Here is a 4,703-nt window from a genome sequence, read left to right as displayed (position 1 = left end):
AACAAGTCCCCAACATTGGCGCCCACTGTACCACCGGTGAACTCATTCGACCACCTTCAGCAAGTCGTGACCTTCGTCATGCCGCCGAAGAAAACTTCTTCAGGGCTAGGGGCTGCACTGCAGCCACTGGACGTCAATCAGGACACGCTGCGTGAAGCTCGGACTCAAAAGAGGAAGGCTACAAGTCCAACACCCCAAGAGGAGGAGTTGGACCAGGAGATAAGGGATCTCGAAGCTATCCATCAGCAGGTCGAAAGGAAGAGAGAGAGAGAGAAAATGCTTCGTCTTTCCGATCTACAGAAGAAGATCGATGAAGCTACTGAAGAAATACGTCATCTTATTCAAGATGACCAGGACCAAAGACCTCCACAAAGAGAGCTTCGTCAAGACAATTCCTACAATGATGATGATTGGTATGATGATTTCCATCATGGAAATTTTGCTTTTGATGATGCTTCTCCTCTATCAGCAGAACTGCAGGCTACCCCATGCCCCCCATCATACAAGCCACCTCATCTCCCCATGTATGATGGGCACTCAGATCCAAAGCAGTTTCTGATGAGCTACGAAGCAACCATATCTTCGTATAGGGGCAATACCGCAGTCATGGCGAAGTCCTTCGTCATGACAGTCCGAAGTGTGGCCCAGACATGGTACTCTTCTCTCCGGCCAGGGACAATCACGTCATGGCAGAAGCTTAAGGACATGCTGGTCACCAGCTTTCAAGGGTTTCAGACGAAGCCAGTCACTGCTCAGGCCTTGTTCCAATGCACTCAAGACCATGAGGAGTACCTTCAGGCATATGTCCGAAGGTTCTTGCACCTGAGAGCACAAGCGCCTATGGTGCCCAATGAAATCGTCATTGAGGCCATGAACAAGGGTCTTCGACCAGGGCCTACGGCTCAATACTTCGCCAGGAAGCCCCCCCAGACTCTGGAAAAGCTGCTTCAGAAAATGGATGAGTACATCCGGGCCGACAATGACTTCCGTCAAAGAAGGGAGGAAGCTTACAGATTTTCTGAGATGACTAGGGGCTTCGGAGGAAGAATCCACCCTAGGCATGTCAGATCAATCCACAGCTCCAGTCAAAATGATGACAAAGGAGGCCAGTTTCAGAGGCCACAGCACAGCTCGCAGTCTTCAGGACAGCAACAAAGCTCCTTCAGGCCACTAGCTCCAAGGGGCCGAGGCGGCAGGGGCTTCAAAGCAAGATATGGGGATCAGCCTAGGAAAATTTATTGCTTATTCTGTGGTGAGGACAAGGGCCACACTACAAGAACGTGTCAGATCACCATTCAGAAGCAAAAAGAGATTGCTGAAGCAAAAGCCCGACAGAATCAAGCGAAGCAGGTCCTACATACCGCTTCGTGCCATTCTCCTTACATACCAGAATATCTGGGCAATCAACCTGCAGCTTCTGTTGCTTCGACAAGCCATTCACAAGCTTCCTGGCCTCAGCTTCCACCGCCACCACCATTGCAACCTACTTATACCCGAAGCTAGCAGCCAGAAGGGCGCCAGCACTCCCAACAACAACGTGACTTCAGGGAGGAGTCCGAAGCTCGTACAGTCAACAACACTGTACCAGAATTAAAGCACATATACTGAGCAATATCCTGCTTCTGAAATACTTTTATTTTCTATGCCATTTTTGCTTTCTGTATAGGGAACAAGCAATGAAAACTTAGTTTTAATTTCTTGTAATGATTCTGCCTCTACCAGAATAAAATATATTTTCTTCACAGATTTACGAAGCTCAAAAGTCGTTCCTAAGTGAGCGCAGTGTAAGTTTTCTGCTCAAAAGCCGTTCCTAAGGGAATGTAGAGCCAAAATTGACGAAGCTACAAAAAAGTCGTTCCTAAGGGAGCGCAACGTAAGTTTTCTGCTCAAAAGTCGTTCCAAAGGGAATGCAAAGCCAAATGCCACTGAAATATAAGGCAAAGAAGTTCAAAAGTCGTTCCTAAGGGGATGCAGAACTTATACCGTCGAAATAGAAGGCGAAGAAGTTCAAAAGACATTCCTATGGGGATGCAGAACTTATATCACCGAAATAGAAGGTGAAGAAGCTCAAAAGTCATTCCTAAGGGGATGCAGAGCTTGTGTATTCCAGTGTGGGCGTGTGGGCGTGTGTCTTCGACATCCTCATCATTTTTGCATCATATCATCACATCATTTCGCATAACATTACATCATACATTATATTGCATTAACGACACAAGAATCGAATACGAAGCCAATCTTCGGCAGATGCTTCGTCAAATTGAAAATGTGCTAAGGCACGAAGTAAGCTTCGAGAAATACAGTTTTATCAGCCTTGTCATCAGAAGGGATCTCTTTCTTTACGAAGCATGAAAAGAAGGGAAGGTGTTTTTTCGCCGAAGGCTAAAAAACGGTATGTGTGTAAATTTCATGCATCGCAAAGAAATAAATTACAATAATTTACACATTCGATTTAATGTTACATACATCAAATGTTTCATAGTTTCATTACAAAAGAGGTCTAATATTCCTTCATTAGTTCTATACATCAAGCTTTTCAAAATGATTATTACAATAAAACCTATTTCTCTCTAAGGAATTTCTCTACAACTTCATTCAGTAATTTGTTGACGACTTCGTCGATAATGGATTCAGCCATGTTTATGATGTCCAATGATTCCTTCATCTCTGGATCAGCTAGGGGATCGTACGACTCCGGTGGCGAGGATAGTTCAGCTGTAGTAGGAAAATTGATTAGTTCGAAGACACAAAGCAAGTACCGAAGCTAAAAAACCAAAAAAGAATACCTATACGCCTTTCGCGTTCTGCAGTCTCTTCAGCTCATTTTGCTTCTGCTCAGGCATCATGGGTGTATTTTCACTCTTTTTTATAATCTCATGGGCTAGATCTCGGCCACCATTCACCCAGACATCATTATAAAATTTCTCGCCCATTAAAGTTGCTTCAGCTGAAGGATCCTTCGTATCATCTACGGAGAAGGGAGCTTCGGCCTGGGCTGTGGCTTTAACATGATCACATCCGGCCTTCTCCAAGATGGCTGAAATTCCCCGCACGCCGGAAAACGCGCAAACATCCCCGTGGTCACTCAAAATTTCTTCGAAGGCTTCGGCTTCTCCACTTATCCATTCAACGATGCCCTCGGGATCGCCTCGTATGAAGTTTTCTTCAACAAAGTAGGCACCCACTTTAGCGAAGCTAGTTTTTAATTTCTTCACACAATCCAAGGATTTCTCAAAGCACCTTTCCTTGGATTCACGAAGTTCTTCAACATATTTCTCTAGCTTATTTAAGTACTCGCAGATCTCTCGATTAGCCTGTGCGAGCGCGCAGTTCTCTTTAGCTTCGGTCAGCTGTCTCCGAAGGTCTTCAATTTCGATTTTCTGGGCTTCGGCCTGAGCTTTGTAATTAGCTTCGTCTTCCTTTACTTTGTTTAAAATTTTATCTTTCTATAGACCTTCGTTTCTTAGTTCAATCACCTCGGATCGAAGGTTGTTAAGAGCCATTGTACATCCTTCATCTTTGGCGCTCTTCTGAGCCCTCAAGGCATTACTAAGAATTAATCCCTACAAAGAAGAAAGAGTTGAGTATGGCAACAAAATACTTCATTTTCTAGCTTCAAAATTAACCTCTATACCTTTATACTGTTGTATGCAAGGCTGTCAGCAAGATCATCCTTCGACAAGACCGAAAGGCCTTCTTCAAGCTTAGGAAATCCCATACTCTTAGCTATCTCCCGGCACACGGATATTTCTTTGTTATCCGGGAGACAATACAGGAAATCATCTTCATTGGTACCATTGAACACTAAGCCCCCCTTTGAATATTTTAATCTTTGGGCGTAGTGTCTGGCTTCTAGTATTTCTTCTTGGGATAATTTCTTCCCCGAAGCATGTCGAATAATGTAGTCAACATCTTCGTTCGGAGCTTCGAAAGCAGGAGCTTCGGTCTTTTCTGGTACAATATGCCTTGCTGTTTTGTCCTCAGGCGCGATAGACTTCGTCTCGGTGGGAACTGAAGGCCCAGCTTTGGCTTCGGCCTGAACTTTTGTAGCTTCGGCAATTTTCTTAGGAGCAGGACTCAAGGCCTTCGTAGTCTCTATAACAGCGTCTAATACGCTGGCCATCCTCCTCCTCTTGAGAGTTGCGGCAAGAATTTTTTTGCATTTTTGGCAAATTTGCCTCTGTCGGTGGGCTCAGGATTTTTGGCGTTTTTATCACCTTTTCCACCTGTGGCTCTTCAGCCTTATCATCTTTAGCTTCGACTGGCCCAACTGTAGGCACCTTCAGCACTACAATCGGCTCTTCAGTACTCTGCACAATCGGAGCAGCTCTCTTTGCTTCGACAGCTGAAGAGGTCCCCGCGCCAAATTTAGGCACCACGACCGGTTCAATGTAACACAACCGACGGGTCAGAACCTTCATCTTTTTACCCTTTGGCTCAGCTACAACGGCCGAAGCGACAGTCTTTCTGTTTTTCTCTTGACCTCGTAGCGGGTAATGGTAATCAGGGTATACAAAGCCAATAGCATCAAATACCCTATTCAATCTTTTCTTGCCCCGACCCCCGAACGCTGCGGACAAGGCATTATCTTCGGCCTTGGAATATGCCCCAAGTAGCTCATCGCTGGTAGCTTCAATACACTTCAGCCAGTCATCATCTGGCTCATCAAACTTCTTCCTAAATTTGAAGGTATACTTCAATCG

This window comes from Zea mays, chromosome 2 (assembly GCF_902167145.1).
Source record: "Zea mays cultivar B73 chromosome 2, Zm-B73-REFERENCE-NAM-5.0, whole genome shotgun sequence".
Classification (NCBI taxonomy): Eukaryota; Viridiplantae; Streptophyta; class Magnoliopsida; order Poales; family Poaceae; genus Zea; species Zea mays.
This window is presented reverse-complemented; position numbering follows the sequence as displayed.